Source organism: Pungitius pungitius, chromosome 14 (genome assembly GCF_949316345.1).
Source record: "Pungitius pungitius chromosome 14, fPunPun2.1, whole genome shotgun sequence".
NCBI lineage: Eukaryota > Metazoa > Chordata > Actinopteri > Perciformes > Gasterosteidae > Pungitius > Pungitius pungitius.
Genome location: NC_084913.1, coordinates 13,879,762 through 13,901,640, shown reverse-complemented (window position 1 = coordinate 13,901,640; position 21,879 = coordinate 13,879,762). Strand labels below are relative to the sequence as shown.

At 43.0% G+C, this 21,879-nt stretch overlaps 1 protein-coding gene across 2 annotated transcripts in view; it reads left to right on the top strand.

Moving 5' to 3' along the window:
- The window catches only part of lrfn5a (leucine rich repeat and fibronectin type III domain containing 5a), an 86,826-nt gene that overhangs the window by 43,414 nt on the left and 21,533 nt on the right, over positions 1-21,879 (top strand). The window contains exons 2-3 of one of the 2 annotated variants that reach the window (XM_037486419.2): positions 2,541-2,648; positions 15,110-15,313. The gene's annotated coding sequence lies outside the window, so the exon portion shown is untranslated. The remainder of the gene's footprint in view (positions 1-2,540; positions 2,649-15,109; positions 15,314-21,879) is intronic. The other variant, XM_037486418.2, reaches the window with a different exon arrangement.

Genomic DNA, 21,879 nt, shown 5'->3' with positions numbered 1-21,879 from the left:
ATTTGTGTCATTGTTTGCACTTAATATTTATTCCTTCACTTAACTTGATAAAATCATTGAAAGGATTTCCATTTGAGTGTAATCACGCAGAAAAGCCTATCAATTGAGCAATAAAACAAACGGTTGTCGCACCGTGGTCCATGGTGTTACTACAAACTGAGAGATTTCATGCTGTGAACTCTGAAATAACAAAAAAACACTGTATTCCTGCAGACCTCTGGCGGACGTGCAGCCTAGTTCTGGCTTTTCCTAGTTTGCGGTTACGTAAAATATTGAATAATTGAAAGTAATTATTTTTAGGAGACATTTTTTATCCGACCGAATTGTGATTCTGGGTTCATGCGGCGATTTAGCTTTCATCAGCATCTCCATCATCAGGGACCCATGTTATGCTGCCCCACTGTGGCATGCCACCCCAGGTACCCGGGCTGATTAAAGCATACACACACACTCTCTCAAAGTCCAGACCAAGACTGAGTCAACGGAGTCGTCCCCCCCCCCCCTCCCCCCGGGGCGCAGGCTCATTAGACTACACCAGTGTTTTTTTGCCATAGGGGATCTACAAGACACTAACCAGATGACCCGTAGTTTCTGTAATGATGTTGTCTGATACAACTTTAATGCTCGGTGTTATTCTGGATTTCATCAAAGTTTAATGCTGCGGCTGCTGCTGCAGTAATTCTCAGCTCACTGAAACACAAGTTTGATGATGCGTTTTTGGTGACCCAGACTGGCCACAAAAAGGATATTTCAAGCAGACACAGATTGGAAGCCTTTTTAGATTCTCTCCCGATTTTTTAACACACGCTATGTACATATCGTTTTTTTACTGTACTGCGACTTTGGTGAACCGGTGTACTGTGTGCTTGGCTTTGTATTGTTTTAAACTGTGTTCAATACTGTGGCCCATGCAATATTTCACCTTTGGGACAATAATCTTACCTGAATTGAGAGAAGGCAGATAACTTTTATTGTCTGTAAATGGCTGCCACAACTAAGTATGGAGTGGTGTTACATAATGGCCTTGGCCTCGGTTTCTGCTGTGCAGGCAAGTTGGTGGAATAATTTCCCCTTTGTTGTCGGCGTCATGTCTCGCTCAGGGTCATTTTAGTAGGATGGGATTTAACATCTCTCAAGACCTAATGAAAAATTCATATTTGGGAAACCAAACAGACGGAATTAAAGATTGAATCATTCATTAGTATTTTGTGTTTACTTTATGGTTGAGGGGCACGTTCAAAGACTAAGCAGAACAAAGACGTACGGATGTCTTAAAAGCAGTTTGAAGTCCAAATCTCTACGGTAAAGCAAAGTCATCCTCATTTTTGAGGGCATCTGTTTACGTGAGTTTTGCTTCAGTAGATTATTGGCTGGGTGATTGGACCTATAGGCAAAGCACTGCTGAGCACCACGAGGGTATCACAGCAACGCTCCTCCGTACGCACTGTGTGTCCCTGTCTCTCCTCCCAGTGCCCAGTGGCTGTCACGCTCGTGGCCTTGCGTTCAGTTCGGGGCGTCGTCTCACATATTAACACCGGTCAATCACTTTTAGTGCTTCTGGCAGATTCCCTGTCAGAGGTGCTAGGTTTGGCCACCCTGAGATTTGAGTTATTGCCGTATTTTCCGTATTGCCGAGGTCATATTGAGAGATGGGAATTATATATTCAGATCCTGCTGATGGCTGTGAGGGCCTTCTCTAACTGTCCTTTGCATCCATCTTCATCTCCTTCAGTCTTTCACTTTCGCATTCATCCTTTCCTCTGTTTCTACCTCCATCCTATTTGTTCACTTATACCCCTCTGTGTCTTTAGCCCCATCCTCCATCTCCCACCGTTGCCCCCATCACGCCCCCCTCTTTACTTAGTTTCCATCCCTTTCCTGCTCACCCTCCCCTCCGTCTTACTCTTTGCCCTCGTTCTGATCCTCCCATCCTTCGCCTCCTGCCTCCATCCTGCTGGCTCAGCTGGTACAGAAGCAGCCTTTGTTTCAGCTGTGTCCTCTTACCTTTGAAGGAGAGAAGCTGAAAAAAATGGGTAGGATGAGGGTCGAGAGGAAAGATGTGAAGCATGGACGGGATAGGAAAGGAGAAAATCCAAATGGGAAAACAACAAAAAACAAAGAGGTGGGTAGGTGGATGAAAGGAAAAGGGGGGAAACGATCGATGGGAGGGAGGGAGCAAGGGAGGAAGGAAGGAAGGAAGGAAGATGGTTATCTTTGGATCAATGGGATGAGTTGTTCAAGTCAGTGACATCCAGTAGCAAAAGCATGTGAGGCCTGTGTGTGTGTGTGTGTGTGTGTGTAGCACACCTCCAGTTGGCTCAATAGTGCACATTCACTGCGTTCTCTTTTGTTCTCAGTTAAAGGGCAACAGTTTATTCAAAATGACACTGCTTTGAACCCGGTCAATGCCGGAGCGGCCTCTAGGCTCCATATTCTGTGTGTCCTGGAGCCCCAGGAAACGCCGACAGTTTAATCACTAGCACTGCACTGTATTCCAGTATTGAACGCCCTCCTGTTCCTCTTTGTTTCCTGTTCTACAGTGATCGACAGAGAGACGATTTCGGACCTTTACCCTCTACCATGATGTTGTAGCGGTGGTAACATGTGAAACCTGTATCGGAGTCTGATCCGCTTTTACATCTCTAAAGGTGAGTTGCCTTCTTTTCTTGGACTCATTGAAAGGTGACATGTTAAGATATAGACTGATTTGGTTTCTTGCTGAGAGATGGATGAGATTGGGACCCCTATTGGAACCGCTCTCATGTCATTTGCCATGCTACAGCCACCTAGCTTAGCATAAACAGCAAACTTGGCTCTGTTTAGAGTCAACAAAGCAGCCTACCACAACCTCTAAATGTATTTGAATCAGGAGAGAAATGGGCATAGTGGACTCTGCCCTGCCGTAGGACAAACCAGTCAAGACACTGGTGGAGGTGGTGGAGAATACGGTTGGTGCAATCCTGATACGCCAGGTTTTTCTGCGGGTTGGAGGTGTCAGGGTGGTGGAGAGTTGCATCTGCTGCGCTCTGAAAGGAGAACAGTTTTTAATGTTTGAAAGCACCAATGCTACTGGTTTACGGAAACAGTGCCCACATCTGGTTGGCTGGTTCTAAACGAGCCCGCCCCCATTCAGGCATACCACAGGGAGAGAGGGGGCAACCTGTGAAATGCAAAGGGTTGTTCAGCTTGTCTTCCTGACTGAATTGACTCCTTCATAAACATGTTATGTCGAATCATTTTGATCTGGAGTAAAAATCCAAATCAAATAAAAGAGCTGACAGAGACTTGTTCTGTAGCAGGGGTGCCCAAACTTTTCAGGCACCCAAGCTACTTTTCACCTAACCGAGTCATGGCGATCTACCTCCGGTGACGGGGGTCGGGTGGGGGGACCAGCCGGCTGACGGGAGGGTGGTAAGTAGTAGGGGTGACCAACAACAGGGCTGCCGTCAGTGCAAAAACGAGTCGATATGGAGAAGACAACGAGCCTCTCATCTGTCAGAAGGAGGAAACACTCACAAGCTTCCTGCACATTCTTGGTCACTACCTTACTGGAGTCAGCCTGGGTTGCTTTGGAATGAAATTGGATGCGTCCGTTAGTAAGCAAGAATCGCTAATTAGCATTAGCATTAGCATTAGTTTCGGGTCATCTCCCATCGCGATCAACCGATTGGTCACCCCTGTTCTAAAGGAAGTCACTTGATCGACCCAACCAAGATGTGTGCAGGAAGTTACTGACCTGCTTGCTTTTTTTGTAGAGACTTAACTGGGGAATCAAACTCTTCAATGAACAAGAAAGAAACACAGTGTAAACTTATGCTTCAATATGAAGTATATAAGTTATATTAAAGTTTGTTCCTCTTAGGACAAAGCTCTTGCAGAGATTTAAGTCTCAGTGGTCAAAGAAATACTCTCTCTAGAACAAAAGCAGGCGTTTGCTTCCTTTAATCTGGCCTGGCAGAGGTCTGGTGGAAACTGTTAGTGAGACTTGGTTCTTTGTGCGTTAGCCGTGGTGACAGGAATAACCATGCGTTCCCCCTGTAGACGGAACCAGGTGGGCCCAGTATCTGCTGTGGGAATCAAGCTCGTCCATTTCAGTGAGAATCTCGAGGTCTAACTAAGGGCATAATGTCTCTTCTTCTCATGTGTAAAATCTTCACATCTAGTGCTCAACTCTCCTTTTTCATCATCCCTTAACTCTCCACAAATGTTTCCAGGCGGGATTATGGTAGCTTTTTATCTTCATATAAGCTTTCTCTGTCAGAAATCCACCTCCAACCTCCGTACTCCCTGAGACATCGATGCTGATCTGCTCTTGCTCTCTTGACCCTCGGGCTGCTCTCGCATTTCCTCCCTTCAGCTGGCTGTTAGATGTACATGTCTAACCTTGATGCTCCCTTTAGGGATGCAGCTGACTGCTGAATTCTGCCAGAGGAAAAGGAACGGGGAGTAAGCAGGAATATAAGAAGATAATCTCATAGATCTAAACTGAAAATTAGAGGGTTGGCAAATGAAGAGAGTTAAGTCATCCCACAATCCACTATCAATGCTTTTAATGAACATATTAATGCCAGTGAAATGACATTTGTGTGGGTGAGCTAAACATTGACAACACTGCAACTGGCGAATGTGAATCTACTCTGACTGACTGCACATACAGGTCTGTTTGCTGAGTTACATTCATAGAGGTGAAACCAGCTCTTATTACTCCCATGAAGCACATCAATACCTCAACCTCCTCATTTCATTCCAGTAATTGGTGTAAAAATTCCTAAAATGTCTTTGGCTTAAGGGTGAACCAATTCTCTCTTGAAGGTCAAAGGTGCCACTGGGACTGTGGATATTATTTCAGAAGTCACGCACATTTTCATGATTGACAGAAGGTTTAAGTGTCATCCCCTCCCTTTGCTTCAGATTCTAAGATGCTATCATTTGCCTCTCATTTGTCATACCAGAGTGAACTGTATATTAATTATTTGATGTCTGACATAACAAGCAATACCTTACATATCAGTTATAATGGCTTTCTTTTTCTCTGTGGTCTGGAATTTCTAAGGTGCAACCCCAGCAATGCAATTCTAGGATTCAAAGATATATACAGTATATATATATATATATATATATACATGTGTGTTTATTTCCTCTTTAGTGACATCTGCTTGCTTCGGGGTGAGAGGGAGTGAGACAATGCAGAGACCAACTGGGAGAAAGATGGGGGATCAAACAACAGCTTCTGTTTACTTTATCTTTTTAATGAACAATTTGCCACACATTGCAATGCTTTGGGGTTCACTCAGAGGCCTCCATGCCCGTGGGAGAACTCAACCTGCAACCCGAGAACAACTTGAACTAATGCTCTCTTTAGGACTAGATTACCATTGAGTGTGTGTGTGTGTGTGTGCTGAAGCCCTCCACAGCTCAGCAAAACAGATCAAAGTCAAAGTCAAGTCTCCCTCTGTCCCCTTCTCACTTTGATGAATGGATGGGTGGATGGATGGAGAGAAGGGGGAGAGGATAAAAAGGGAGAAGATGGAGACAGGGATGAATGAGTGACTGAAAGTACAAGGAGTTCAGGAGGGATTGACGGACGTGGAGGCAGAGGGGGTGAAGGCAGTACGTGGAGTGGAAGTAGATGAATGAAAGGGCGAGTGGATGGGCTTGACCTATCCATCACCCTCTTCAGAGGTTTACTTAGTTTTCCCTGCTTCGATATTTAAATCCACCAGAGATCTGTCCTATTGCTCTTTTAATATCTTCCTCTTTCGTGTGTTTTTTTCCGTCCTTTTCCTGTCTTGTCTTACCTTCCTGATTTAATTACTTTTTTGCACTCGCCTTTTTTTCTCTTTCACACATTTTCCATCTTCATCCCATATTCCATTCATCTTGGCTTTTGTGCTTTCTTTTCCTTACCACCAAATAGAATTTCTGTTCTCCACCCCTCTCATTTCCTGCTCTCCTGCGCTTACCTACTCGTTCCCTCCCTCTCTGGCAGCCTGTGAGTGTTCATGTGTGTGTAGCTCACCAGGCCGTGTCTGTGTTTATGCTCCCCCTCTCTCTCCCTCTCTCTCTCTCTCTCCCTCCCTCATCCCTGGGGGAAGTTTGGCATGTGAAACCTACCCAGGGCCAACCAGGCCCGGGTCACCAGACTAACCTCCTCCACCTGCTTTGCCTCTGGTCCCCTGGGGTAATAGGTGTGAGGAGCGCTGGGGAGGAAGAGGAGGGATGAAACAAATGAAAGAAGTGAATTCATACAAATGCATAAGACACACCCCAGGGAAGGGAGCTAGTCGTGCTTAAAACCTCCTGTTCCTTTCCCTCTATTGCTTCATGTGCGTTGTTAGTCACGCTGAACGACCCCAAAGTGTTCTTTTTATATTCATTTGGTCGTTAAAAAAACCCTTACACACCAGCATGGCACAGATATCTGACACAAATACACACAAATAAGCAATTTAGTACAGCGCAGTGTTCATTTTGGCGGCTATTTTTGATTTAGTCACCGAAAACTCAACATTTTATTCTAGTTTTAGACACATTAAACTCCATTTCTTCCCTTCTCCGGCCCAGGGACCCCCTGTGTTGTGTCTACAACTGCCTAATAGTCTAGCTTACAGTACTTAGCTTGTCCATTAGATATACCTCCTAGGACAGGTCTATAGAAGGGGGGGGGGGGGGGGGGCAAACATTTTGACTCGCGGGCCACAATGGGTTCTAAAATTTGACAGGGACCTAAACGCAACACTTTGTTGTCTCTGTCTGTTTACTCACAAGGCTTTTCATGGTCCTTTATTGCTTCTCCCAACAAAAGAGATCTTAACATCCTACAATTGGTGCAATACATTATTTTTGGGGCTGGATAATGCACCAGCCATTCTCAACTGGACCCCCACTTTTTATTGAACAGTCTTTTCTTTCTCTTTCTCTCCTCTTTATTGTTTGGTTTCATGACCAGTTTTGTTCTCTTGTGTCTGTCCTCCGGGTTTCCTCCACCTGTCCGGTGTGCTCGCGCGTTGTTTGTTCCTTAGTAACGAACGTTTAACACCGTCTTCTCAAGATGCCTGTTAGGTGCACCCACATTAAAAACAAAAAAAGTATTGTGACTTTGTCACCACCATTTTCGTCTCGTCTTGTTAATGAAAGTTAGCATAGATTTAGTCATAGTTTTTATTTTCTAAGATCCATTTTCGTCTCGTCTTGTTAATGAAAGTTAGCATAGATTTAGTCATAGTTTTTATTTTCTAAGATCCATTTTCGTCTCGTCTTGGGAGAAAGGTTATTAATGAATATTTTTTGTCATAGTTTTCATCAACGAAATTAACAGTGGTACAGCGTGTCCATCATGAGACGAAGACAAAGATACTCAAATATGCTACGAGAGGTTTTTCCAAAAAATACTTTTTACAAGAATCTTTGCCCAAAATATTTCAAAACCCCTTTCAATTGTGTCACACACGGCCGGATACAACAAAGACCAACCACTGTCCCGCTGCATATACCTGATATTGTCAGGTGTCAAATTTCATTTAAGAGGTCCAAAATTATTATTTAGTTGGCGCAAATCATTTTCCGTTGTTGGACGTCTGAGTTCATAATACAGCGGTTGGCTCAGCCATGCTCTTCCATGCCGGTGCGTGGAAGGTGGAAGGTAGCACTTCATTTAGGACAGTCAACGCCACGAGGGAGACGAACCCAGCGATGGAGAAGTATCTTAAAGAGGAACATTGCAGACTCTGAACGCAGCGCTGGTGGAGGTTGATCTACTGTAACGTTGCACTATTTCCACGATAACTTGCACCTTCAGAACAAACCAAAGTACCTCTGCTGCCTCAACCTACCCGAGCTGTTTCCGATGAGGATGGAAGTTGATTATAACCCTTCCATATGGATATCATGGAGCAGAACATGTGTTTCAGGAGTTACCACGTAAAATGCACAAGGAACACAGAGCTCATTTGCATCAGATAACATAGGAGCCGTGTGCAGAGGCTGCAGACAGAGGAGCTCCACTGATCAATGCTCCCTCTATGTTCTCTCTGTAGCCGCAGGTCACACGATCATTAATATCCTGCGCTCTTGTGTTGTGCTAAGTGCAGGGCTTAGCCTCTCCACACACACACAGAGGAGAGGAGAGGCAGGGAGAGATGATGTTGTTTGTTCTCGTTACAAATGGGTCGGTATCGCGAGAATCACAGTGGTTGTTGTCGGAACGTTTCCAGAGTCCAAAGGTCGAAATCTATGGAAAAAATAAATGTATACTATGTATATGTCTTGTCTAGTATCTTATTCTGCTACAATATACAGAAGATCTAATGGTTTAGGCTTTAGGGACATTAATTAAATTAATTTAAAAAACTAAATAATTAAAGTTGATTTAATTATAAAGAAAATAAATCCTGTTTAATCCTGTTTTTCTAAATTGAGGATTTGTCAACATTATAAAATATGACCTTGATTGAAGCTCTGATTGTTACAAAATAATTACTTTTAAATACCTGTCCCTAATAACAGTATTAACAGCCACGGTATTGCAGAAGAACACTAAGAGTGCAAAGGGGATTTGCCCCATCTGGAGCGCCTCTCCTAAAAAAAGAGCTAAAAAAGGAGAAGGTAATATTACATTATAATGAATCTCAATATTTGTGTTTTTTAAAAATTGAACATATTATATATAATATTTGTAAAATATAATCTGGGCAAAAGGTTTGCTTTTCCTGCCCGTTCTGGCCGCACACAAGGCGGGTCTAAGAAGCACTTCAGCCAATTGCTGATTAAATAAAAAAATGTGTGACATGGGTTTTAGCCAATGAGGGCCGGCACTGCTCGCTCTCGTCAAGGCTGGAATCGAAAGGGCGGATGACATTCTGGAGGAAGCAAAGAGCACAGATTTAATCTCCATTCACACAGAGTAGACGACTGACATTTATCCAGTACATATATTATGCTTAATATTATTTGGTTTATATACTGTGTATATATATTATATCATACTGAATTGCCTGTGAGTGACAAAAATAAGATCGTCAAAGTGTTATTTACTGCTTCTTTTCATGTTGGAATGAATATGAAATATTTGACTGCTAAGGAGCATAGGTGTGTTTTAATACCTTAATTGTTTTGCATTAAATGGATGTTTGCTGAAATTGACACGATTGTAGAACATTCTCCAACAGGCCCCACTGGTAACTACTTTACTATTTAAATAATAGAGTTGCAGTTCAACTGATGCAGATATTCACTCTCTGCTTAAAGAGTATGCTGTGATAAAACAGAATCACTGTGGCTCTATTAGGGCCGTTTCATCTTGTCTGGGACATTTCAAGATGCAATAGTATTTCACAAAAACCGCCCCTCAGGGAGCGAGTTTTGTCTCTATCGCGTCGCACACAGTCCTGTCATTAGTGACTTCCTCTCTACAAATCTCTGCGCTGTGGCCTGACCTTAGGCTGCGGCAGCAAATGGAGTGTGTAAAACAGGATGTGAGGGTAGCCATACTTGTTTGTTTTAGACTGAGAGCCCACAGCCTGGGTAGGGACCACGGATGGATGAAAAAGATGGACACAGACAGCGAGGCCCGGGACATTTTTTTCTTCCCTTTGCTTATGATGACATTTTGAAATACAGTTTTAAATGTTGATGGAACAACCTACAACAAATCCTAATTCTAAATACTAAACACACGAATCCACTCAACGGGTTTTCAGAGTGGAATGATTGATTCAGGTCTATGAATTCTGTAGTATTTATATTTAAACATTTAAACGTTTTTAGTAGCGATTCAAAGTAGGTGATTGCTAGTGTTTGGATAGAAAAACCTTAAATGAAGACTTCATGTGCGTGTATTTCAAAAACAGAAGTAAAATATAGGGAACGCTCGTGTCTTGCGTGTAATATTTCCAAGTCAGTTCTCCCACACACTGGGTGTGTCGAGAGTACATGTTGAACTTGAATTTTCAAAGTGTATTTTCCCTCCCTGCTCCCCTCTCTTCTTGCACCTCCGCCTCGGTCTCCGTTGGTATTTCCGTCTCCATCGCTGCGACTTGACTTCACTCTGCTTCCTTCAGCGTCGTATCCATCACTTCTTCTTCTCTGTTGTCTTCACCGGTCTGACAATGTGCTGCTGGTGATGTGGTGACGTCACGTCCGTATCCATCTCCATCACCGCGGCAACCGTGAGTGACTCAACGGGGACACACTTGTGTGTTTCAGGTAGTTCCTTGACATCGCTCGTACTTCTGCCCGCAGAAAGTAATGCACTATAATGTCTGAGTGAGCCAGGAGAACCATGCAAAGTACATACACATAACTAACAGCCCAACGTAAACATAACCAAGTGGTTTTGTTCTCTTCAGTATCCCCGACGGCCGCATGGATACTTTACGTCTGTGGCATTTATATTGTTATTTCTGAGCATTAATCTACAACAGATCCCAAATGAGCATTAGCTTAATAGATCCTAGGAAGAACATCCTGCTCAACACAGGTGTAAAATCATTTAACAGAACATTTTCAATAGGAGCAGAGTGGGAAACAGGCACACAGACGTCTCATCTCATCCTCCCAATTACGTTTAATGAAATGACTCGCACACAAGTTATACACCAAGGTCAAAAGCTCTCAGAAACAATGACACACACACACTCTATGGCCTTTAAAGTAATATTCCTTAAAAAGGAAAACAAACAATAGTTTGATTATATGTTTTTGTTTTGGCATCGAGTACTTATCAGTTTGCATACATATTTTCCATCAGATGTAATGTGTTTTTCCTCTAAAGAATGAATGAATATGTCCTGTGGATATGCAGCCATGAGAGGATTTGGCTTTGTTTGCAATGTGTTCGCTGTATTCCCTGTTGTGCTTTTTAATTTAGCTGTTTCATTAATGCACGTCTCCACATTTATGTTCCGTCAGCTGCCCCCGTTTCCCTCTTTAAAGCGATGTGTGGAGTGAGACAGCTCGCAGATGCTGTCCTTCCTTCCCCTGGGGGCCACTGCTTTTTTACCAACTCGTTGGATGCTTTTCGCTGCTCTCGCTCTCTGTTGTGCCCTTTTTCCTCCTGTTCTTCCTGCTAGGTGGATCCATTGCTTTTTTCCTCTCCATCTCCCTCTGTCTTTCTCTCTACCCTTTTTCTATTGAGCAGATTGCTTTTACATCACAAGGTTTCACTCACTTTTTTTTCCTTTTTCTTATTTCTCTCCCTCTGAATTTTAACGCCTTGGATGTGAATGCGTCTATTTTGCGACCTGTCTATATTCTTCTGTGTGTATCTTCTCGTTCTGATGGTAAAAATATCTGCTCTAGCACATCCTGAACCCCTGGTTCTTGTGGAGATTAAAAGTATAACTCAGGTGTTATCTGAGTTCATTTTGTGGCCCTTCTGCTGTATTTAGGGCTGCATTTGTCCCGGCGTGCTAAATAGTACTTTGCGCACTAAGTGGTATAAATTAGCAGACCCCTCACATTTTTACTTGTTGTGCCTTTTGTCTGTGACATTTAATGAACAATAAGCACAAACACTCTCTCAACCCCAAAATCGGAGCGTTAGAACGAGTGTCATCAAGTCCAAAGTCTGGAATCGCTCCAAAGACGATAAAAGCCCTGCAACCTCCGACCGGTTCCTCTGCCGTGGCCCTGCTTCAGCTGCTCCGCGGCCGCAGAGCGGGACGGGGACTCGCCAGTGGCATATGTTACTCTCGGGCCCGCTGTGCTGCATTGATAAATGGTTGAGCAGCAGAGGTTTGTTGTTGACGGATCTGCTTTCAGCCCAAACCTTTTGTTGTGGCGTTTGATTTATTTTCCTTGCTTTTATAGCTCAACACCCATGCAGCAGCTGTGCATGCATCTGCTCCGTACACTATAGACGTTACAGATTCCTCTCATCCAGTCCTGTGACTGGTATCGACTTACTTTTTGGTTGTAAGTATGCACATACGAGTCCTATTTTTGCCAGTGTGCCTTCAATGTTCATGAAGCAGCTCCAAACGTTACCAAGTGTGGACTAGGGCTGGGCGATATAGACCAAAAGTCATATCCCGGTATATTTTGGCTGGATATCGATATACGGTATATATCCCGATATTTTCTCCACATTGAAAGGGAAGAAAAGTTGTTTAATTGAAACCAGCTATTTCAGTAAGGAGTTGCAAAATCAAATAAATAAAAATGAATAAATAATAAATTAAATTAAACAATAAACAAATGCTCAGCCGTTCAAATAATATGTAAACATAAAGTGTATAACAGGAGTATTTTTTGAAAACAAAGCTCCATAAGGTGCACATATAAATAAAAAAATCATCTCCCAGTCTTGAATGAAGTGAACTGTCACGCTCATGTAGGGCTCAAATGTCCTGCTCGACCACATATCGCTGGTCAATGCAAAATGGGTCACATTAGCGAGCCGGTCTGCCTGACTTCAGGATACATTTTTGGCAGTGCTTCTCTTGCAAAGTAGTTGCCACTGGGAAGCTCATATCTCGGGTCAATCGTTTTCAGGAGCATTTTGAATCCGACTTGTTCAACAGTTGCAACAGGGACCATATCTTTAGCAATGTGAAAGGACACCGCTTTCGTTATAGTACACCACGTGTCACTTTTTTCGGGGCTGGAGCTTGTTCGGGTTGTTTCTGGCGTGCGGCTTCTGCAGCGCGCAGTTTCCACACACTCTTCGTATAGCTGTTTGTGCCGTTGTTTTAGGAGGGGGGGGGGTGGGCAGCGCACAATGAGCAGCGCCAGCCTCACTGCTCATTTTAACAGATACGTCACAACAACCGGGAGGTTTTCGCGCGTCATTGACTTAGCAGGCTGTGATTGGTAATCGGGACTGGAGCTGTCCCGGCCGGGACAAATCAAAATTGCCGATAATTCGGGATGTGCCGGGTAATACGGGACGGTTGGCAGCCCTGATGTAACCTGTTTATGGCACTCCCTACAGATAACGTTGTTTTGTTGCTCATCGGATACTTTAAATCCGAACCATCTCCAAATTACTGAGCAACTGTTTTTTTTTAACTAACCAATTGCTCCTCCGAACGCTGCGCAGACGTTGTTGCTTCCTCCATGTTTGTTGAAGTGTGTGTCCTTGCCCCTCCCCCCTCTGCGCGTCAAAGAGGATGGGCGGGGCGAAGGCGAGAAGCAGTGCACAGCGCTCCGGGTCGGCAGCTTGCTTTCAGAGCGCAAATTGAAATATATCGATGTATGCGAAATTGTCTAATTCCATATCCCATTAAAAATTATATCGATATATTCGTTTATACCGATATATCGCCCAGCCCTAGTGTGGACCATGGTCACTGGGTTTCACAGTAGCTCAGACCAATCGAAATATGGGTTCAGAATTCTTAATTTAAAGGTTTTCCCCTTTAACAGGATGAAAGACATTTTGTATAACAGGGATCTTGTCTTAAAGCACAAAACCAGACATGCTTAAAATAAATAGCTATGGGGGCTTTTTGCTCCACTACATCCCTGATGTGTCAGTATGGTGCGTTCGAGGGCAACGAAGGACTCAGACGCGGAGTTCAGGGAAAATAAAAGGAGTTCAATAGTAGAAAAAATCCAAAAATAACTCAAAATCCAAAAAATAAACTCGAAAGCACTCCAACCAGGATAAGGGGGAAGGAGGGAAATAACAAGGACGAGAAAGGATCATACAAAAAAACCAACATGAACATGGAATTGGGTTGCGGGACATGACCGAGACATGACGTACCTGAAGCACATGTAGAACAGACAACAATGACGCGACAAGAGACTCACACAGCTTGAATTCACAAGGGAGGTGCAGGTGATTGGACACTGCAGACAATCACAGGGGAAGACAGGACAAAGCAGGAAGTGAAGTTACCACAGGAACACAAGAGACATGAAACTACAAAATAAAGACAAAGAACCCAAACCGTGACATGATGGGTTTTCCTTATCCATCTGTCCCATTATGTCTCTGTTTAATAGTGATGCATGTGCAACATGTTACACAGGAAGTCCCGTGTGATAGTCCAAATATGGATGTAGAGGACTTTAGTCATTAGAGATTGATGCTGTCAAATCTCTCCACAGGAAATGTGCTGCCCACGCCTTGTTAATGAGTTGTTTTTGTGTATTTGGGTTTGTATTACAATAGAATTGTCTAAACAACAAGTCATTAGTAAAGCAATGCTTTGCATTCAAGCAGATAAACAACCCTCATAGTATAATGATGGGAATATGCTTAAAATTTAAAATGCACTAATCAAAATGAAAGACGTTACCGTCATCATTTGGCTCAATGTGTCCCTTTTTACTCATTGCAAAGCAGCGCTATTACTACTCTGCACTGCGACTGACCTGTAAATTGTCACGTTCTGCTTACAGTGCGCCTATCATCTGGTAAACAAGTTTAAATGATGTAGTGGGTGGTGAGAGCCAAGAGATGAAATGTCAGCTTCGTTGGTAATTAGAGTTATTCTCACACTGTTTTCAAACCCCAGAGCGTCATATGGTGCCCAGGTATGATGCTGGGGGGAGAAAAATAAGAAGCATTTACTGCATAGCAATTACCGTAAGGCTTTTGTTATGATTGTTTACTAAACAATTTGATTTGATTTTTCTCTTAGCATAGAGGATAAAAGGAAACAAAATAGTTTAATCAGACAGGTTGATCCCACTTAAGAAAATATATACTTTTTGTCATGTGTACTTTGAATGTACCGCGGGTGAAATAAGTATTGAACACGTCACCATTTTTCTCAGTAAATATGTTTCCAAAGGAGCTATTGACATGACATTTTCACCAGATGTTGGTAACAACCCAAGTTTCATACAAAGAAACCAGAACAAAGAAGTTCAGAAATAAACTTATGTCTAATAATGTGAAATGACACAGGGAAAAAGTATTTCTTTGTATGTATGTATTGTTGGGTTGTGTCTCTTATTGATTTGTGGGAACATGATAACGCCAACGTATGGAAGTGGCAGAATTATAGAAATATCTTCTGAAGCTCTCAATGACATGCTGGCTACCCCTCGACGTGTCACCCTGCCAGGAGGGATCCGCCACCACCAAACCGGAGACGCATCCCTGCATGGCTCCACTGCACTTCCTCTCACACATTTCTCTTTGCTCTCCCACAAGTGAGGCAGACCATAACCGCCCGAGGTCAACCACGGTGGTCCGCAGGGGGGCGGCTCAAGCTCAGGCGTGGGTGCCAGAGGAAGGATTGTAGCGTTGCTGTAGCAGCCTGGGGGCAAGGGGCGAGCCTGGGACGCTGATTGGCACGTGTCTCTTCGTGGTGAACGTCAGCGGCTCCTTCTCCGGTTCACACCTGGTGCATCTAAGGTGGGAAACTGAATGTTAGCGTTCAGCTAACTTCTGTCAGCATGACCATAATCGGTGGTCACGGAACCTACTCACTTTAGTAAAAGCACTTTCATTGTTATTTGAACCCAACAATCTTCTCCCCAACTAAGTAATTTTGTTGCCTACACCATTACTTAGTTTACAAGACTGGAGATTTCCTTCAAAAGGCTGTGTTCATGTTATAGGCAGAAATGTGATTCGTAGGAATATGCGTGAAAGTGAGGAACATTTTGTGGGATATCATATAAAGCATTGTGTGTCTAGTTGGTTGCTTGCTCTGAACTGTGAAAGTGTGTAGAGATGTGGCCCCACTTTGACAAGGCAACAACCACCTCTTTCCTGTGGGAATGCAATAAGAACATGCGAGATCTCTGCCCTCAACGGCACAGGCTGCTGTTTGACATCCATGTGGTGAGCGCTAGCTGTGTGTTCAGCACCATGGAGAGTGCTTCCCTGCCAGTAAGTAGTCTGAGCCATTTAGTTAAGCCTCTGTTGTAGCAGATGGAATCTTTGTGATCCTCTCTCCTGTCTTATTTTTTACTGACAGGAGCTCTGAGTTTAGTATTTTTGAAATCCAGGTAATGGACTAATGTTGCGTATTCTCAAGGAGAAAGACAGAACTATTTTGAAGAAAAATAGGCTGGAAGAACTACTATTTTTCCATCTTTCCATTTTTCCATGTTTTCATGCAAGAGCAATTCATGTGAAGTGATATTTGGCTTTTGAATGTTAAATGCAGATCAGTATTATGAAGTCATCACACACAGTAGCATGTAGGTATTTTTCTGTAAAGAATACACACTAATACGCGCGCGCACACACACACACACACACACACTTGGAAGCTGTGTTTAGATATTGTGGTGGTTATTCATGTCAACAAGCACACACACACACACACAATCTGGTGATCTATTTTTACCCAGATACTGTGTTTATTAGCCAGAGGCGACAAAACACATCCAAGCTCAAAAATACATGCACGCATGACAACTCATGCACACACACACACACGCAAACACAGACTGATGATGACACAAGACCTGGTTGAACACACATGTCCAATGTGAGTGTGTTACTGCATCACATCCAGGTATTAGAATTGACCCAATTAACTGAATACTTAATAGATAAGCAGCAATGTGTGCAGGCAATTAGCTTGAAGCCATCGAATGCACCTGAAGACACAGTGCCCCATCCGTTAGCTGGCAGTCGAATACGCTGTCCAAATGAGTAGCAGGTGGGCATGGAACATGCTCTCCTCCGAGTTAACACCACCACTGTTAACACACACGCCGCTACTTGTTTAGAGGAATGAGAGAGGGGTCAGGAGGCATTCAATGGCAGAGTTGTAAAAAGGGATGAAATGGTGTTAGCCAGAGGGTCCTCGGGCATGCAGACGAAAAAAGAAGCTACCCAAAATGTTTGCTGCAGCAGAATGTGAGAGTAGCTGTGGTCAGACACAGGGATACACACCCGTCCACAGACGCACACACACAAACACACAACACATGTAACAAAAACCACATGATTATTATGGCCGCAATCATTTCAGTGAGAAAAAGGTATGTGAAATAGACACTGATGGAGTTAACTGAACAGAAAATGATGACAATGCATAAATAAATGAAAGGGATGACTCATTGAGGACTTTATCAACTGAAATGATTCACAATGTCCTATATTTATTTGGAAATTCCACCAGAACTCCCACTAAAAAAAACTCACAAAAAAATAGCTAATTCTCTTTGATCTACAAAGCAGATTCTGGAGTCGCCTGGAATAAATAATAAATGTCTCAAAATCAGATGCATGCAACTTTTAGTTTTTATTTTATACCAAATAGCCGTACTGCTGCTTCTCTGGGCCCACGAGGTGAGAGCGGTGTAGGTAATATCAGTTGTGTGACTTCATTAAGTCAACACTGTAACAATGCAATCTGGTCACACTTGGTGGTGTAAAGTAAAGCAGTTTCAGCAGTTTGTCTTTGCACATATAATGTAACGCTTTATTTCATATCAACAGAGATTTGTATACATTTGTGTGCATGTTTGCTAGACTAACTATATCCCTGAAATCTGAACCAGCCCATTTTCTTTATGGCACCACGACCGAAAGGTCTCTTGAGTAGTCTCTATAAATAGAGACTACAAAAAGCCACAATAGATAAGACATCAAACCTGTAAATATTTTAGCAGTACTTCATCTTTGCATAAAAAAACCCATTGTATATTATAAACCCGTAGAAAAGCAAATATGTGTATGTTTATAACTTTTTGCATAACACCTCAGTCTGTTACATTCTAGCCACTAAGCTGCTTCAGTGGAGCTGGCTGCAGAGATCAAAGGGCATCTCGGCTGTTAGACTGGGCCTAAGCGCATGTTCACGTTGATGATCTGGGAATACGTATTCGAAAGAGTGTTGCTTATGTAGGGTGGGCATCTGGGGGAAGAAAGAACTGTAGAACCAGCAGCTGACCCGACTACAACTCCCCCCTCTTTTAACTTTGAAGTACTATTTTTGTATTGCTCTGTCACAATGGGACACTAAGTAGCGAGGTAAACACTGAGAGAAGAGCTTCATGCAAGTTTAATATTCCCCCCGCGTCGCCGCTCTCTCTTCCTCTGCAAGTCTCTGGCTGTGATTCACCTTTACTTCTTTCCTCCCTGTCCTTCACTCTCTGCCGCTAAGATTTCCTCTAAATGTATGGTAACTCAGATACAGAATGCATTAAATGTGGTGTGTGTGTCAGTGTGTGTGATTGTGTATTAGATGTGCCACCTGTAAATAATGAAGGAGTGTGCTCATGTTTGGCTCAGTGTGAATTATTTAAGGGCGCCTGCACGCACACAAATACACCCCTGTGACACACTGTGTGCGCCGCAGTGCTACCAGTCGCTCTCTGTCCGTCCCTCCCTCTCCTCTCCTGCTCTCGCCTCCTCATTTCCTACTGAGCTCCTCTGTTGGAAATGACAAGGTCAGGACGGCGTTTCTCAGGAAGCCAGCATGGCAGTGGGCTGGCTGTGCACCAGCGGTTTCATACTCTGTTTTCATAACTGGCGTAAATCCTCCAGCTGGACATGAATAAAGTCTTTATTATGGTGCCTTTGTTAAGAGGATGGATGATGCATGCAGGAGCCAACGGCTCATTCAAGCAGAAACTCTGGCTGTGTTCTTTGTGTTTTAGGACACTTATTATGTGTTTCTTTTCTTTCCAATACATCCCAGACTTTCTTCCAGATAACAATTGCTAAGGAGGTAAGAGTGTTTTTTGAGTAGTATTTCTATGAATACCCAATTTTCTTTTCATCCTTTTGCAAAGCAGCACTTGAGAGTGAGTGCGATAACGGCATTTCATGGTGATGATGAGAATGCCAAAAACCCATTAAAGCAACTTGACACGATTACACCGTCTGTAACAGTGTTACAGTCGAACGTGTGTCAATTACAAAGCGCGGGAGGTGTTAAGTCGTTGAGTGTTGTTGGTTTTATGCTTTGAGAACCCAATTTGAAGCCGACAGGCAGGTTTCTGTGACCTTTAGGGTTTGTGTGACCTGTCATCATTTCTCCTAATGAGTAAGAGGCACACCTTATTTACTATCATATCTAATAAAACACTGTCACTGGCATCTCTGTGCTTGGTTAGTTTGGATTAACTCTGGATTAACTCTGTAGAAAACAATGGCTGCTGGTCCAACCGGTTTGTCAGATATTGTTGGTGACACAGCTTTTTACTGCCTTTTAATCACAAAGCAGTAACTATAGATTACATGTGATCGTCATTGAGTTGTGCCAATGAGAAGAAGGCATCCTCACAAGGCCCCTCGTAACATAATCATCACCGTTTGGATTTCTATGCATGCTAATGGAAAGGTTATGGTATTTGACCCTAAGAGATGTACATTTTCTGTGTAGAAAGAATAAAACAACCACAGCAGTAACAACAGAGCTGCATCGGTCTGTGTACACAGCACTGTTGCAAAGCCAGTGTTAATTAGCTAATTAGTAAATACTTCCATGTGTGTAGTCCTTTGCTATGAAGGAATCATCTGACTATCTGGATGTCCCACGTCACTGAACCGGCTGATAGTTGGCTGTCAGCTGTGAAATGTAATGAGTGCGGTATGGAGAAAATAATGGTGCCATTTGCAAAAAGCAAATGAGATATAACCCTATTCTAATTAGCTAAACCCCGTTTTTTTTGCCTGTAAAATCTCAAGCAGAGATCTCTAATAGGAGTCATTAGCCAGGACGTAAGCGGGCTTCCAGCAGCATTCACACGGGGAAGGTGAATGAACAGCATCCATGGTGATCGGAAAGATAATGGAGTTTGACTGGTGCACAGGTGTTCACAGGTGTACCTGCACCGCTCTGGGGTGCGTGAACTCATCGCCTATTCTGGAATCTACTGGAGGATGATTCCAGTCAAATTACTTTCTATCTGAATCAGAAAAGTCTTCTTGGAATCAGAGTTGAATTGATAAAGTCTGAAATAACTGGATTATTGCCTTCGCCTTTGAAATTTCAATATCTGCTTGAATCGGCTTTGAGGAGCAAATCTTGTCAGTCGAAAATAGAACAATCGAGCAATTTGCATTTCAGGTAACATTGAGAATGAAAGGGTCTGCCGGGGATTGTCTCGTATGCTTGTTAGACAGCGCGGCTCTTTGATTGCTTCTGCGCCTCCGCGGGAAAAAACATTCCATCGTTAACATGCGAGGGGAGAAGAATCGGCTCCTCCTTCAGAAACATCCTCTCTGTGAAACGCGGTTTCCCATCGAGGTTTTCCCCGCGGTTGTATTCTTAATTGTTTGGAAGATGAAAGACAAATGGTTCCTGGTTGTCCTTTCCTCAGTAGTTTCTCACTTTGTTCTCCCCCTGCACAGCTGGAGGTAAGATGAGATATAGGCAGGCGCGCGGATGAGAGAGACACACGCCTGAAATCCACAACGGGTCATTGCGAGCTAATGCCATAATGTGTTTGCCGTGCCCTCCCACAATGCCTTGCTCCATATGCCACCACCGTTTACTGATCTGCACGCATACAAACAAAAACAAGGTCTTTGTTAGTGTGTGTGCAGATGGGTTTTGTCTCTTCTTATGTAAGCATGCAGCCTTCTCTTGCCTCCGGGGCGAAGATGGAAACTGTCATCCTCCCACCTCTATCTCCCCCCCCTCTCTCTCTCTCACTTCATCCTTTGAAATCAAATGTGCTTTATTGCCACAATGAAGACATTTCCGGGCTAACATAAGTGCGGCGACCAACACAAATATCTATCTGATGGAGAACGCATTCCAGCAACAGTGTCGGCTGCTGGTTTGGTTCTTCACACAGCGTGGCGCCGTGTCAGAGGCTTGACAATCACTGGAGGAGAAAGAGGCCACCAGTGAGTAAATGAATGCGTATGAGAGCAGTCACAACTACTTAACATGTTACTGGTTAAAAATGAATATTAGCATGTATTGTTTATTTCTCCCTAAATTGAGCAGTTTGATACACTTTATAGGTATTACTTTTTCCAAAGAATTATGCTGATGTCCAATATGGGGATGCTTTCAGCTGTTACAGTTACGACGAGTAGGTAGTCCCACTCAATGAAAGTCTAACTTTCAAAACTAAGAGTGCCCAATCACGGCCCACTTCAGTCTTATTTAGATTTACCACTGCCAAATTGACTCATCCCAGAACCGGGATTGTGAGTTAGACGGGTCAATGGTACCTTTGGGCAGCAGCAGACACGGAGGAATGGTACATTGGATGCGCACTTTGTTGGGGTACATTGCCATGTGTTGTACCAACAAGCCAGATGGAAGTCAGCTTGATAGAAATGATACTGATTCAACATATTACAATAAGTACAGTTTGCAAAATGATGTATGTATGCTGAAGGTCACTCAATGCATGGCCTCATTTCTATCAGGGTTAGGGTTGTATCTATATGTCATGACAATCCACTTTATTGGGAGCAATGTCTTCTCTTGTTCCTGCCTCTTTCTGTCTCCAGTTTTATGTCTCTTGTTAAATTGCTCAACTGTAAAATACTGTATTTTAGTCCATTATTGTCATATATTCCAAAATAAGACAGCCTGACCCAATTTAAACTCTTTGAATAAAACTTTTATTGCCTCTTCCCAATTCATGATTAATACGTGGAGAGCCCAGTACAAAAATAAATCCTTCTCAGTATCTTATCTTGCTTGTCTTTTAGTAATTTTTCTCATATTATTTTTGGTCTTCTCAGTTTGGCCAACGTACTTTTACATTATCATTTCCATAAATTTCCTTTTTCTAAACAGTTTTTTCTTTCTTGAGAACTATGGAACGTTGTCATTATTAAATATTTAAACTGCTTTAGGCTATCGTCGATTGCAGTTCGTTATTTTACCCTCAGTTTGGTCCCACATGGACTTCATGTAGAAGACATGGTACATTTAGCCAACGCAGAATATACGGGAAGACAACAGAAACTAATACGCTACTGTTTGAAATCTGAAATTGTTAAGGACCTCATTTATTATTAAGCATTTAGTTAATGCTTCACAT